The sequence below is a fragment of the Myotis davidii genome, unplaced genomic scaffold, assembly GCF_000327345.1.
Source record: "Myotis davidii unplaced genomic scaffold, ASM32734v1 scaffold17, whole genome shotgun sequence".
Lineage (NCBI taxonomy): Eukaryota > Metazoa > Chordata > Mammalia > Chiroptera > Vespertilionidae > Myotis > Myotis davidii.
The window spans coordinates 467798-468019 of NW_006288624.1; positions in this window are offsets into that span (position 1 = coordinate 467798).

Consider the following 222-nt stretch of genomic DNA (forward strand, 5'->3'; position numbering starts at 1 on the left):
ACTTGGGTTCATGAGGAAAGGAGGATTAGATTCTAAATTTAGTCATGCTCCCTTTGTAGTTGGTGTGATGGAAAGAATAGACCTTCCTAAGCAGTATGGAGGTTTGATACCCTTTGTCATTGTGAGGGCAGATTTAGGTATTTCACCTTTCTTTTGGTTTTGGTTTCCCAGGATAATATATATATGTATATATATTAGTATATTGTTATTGATTTCACAGAG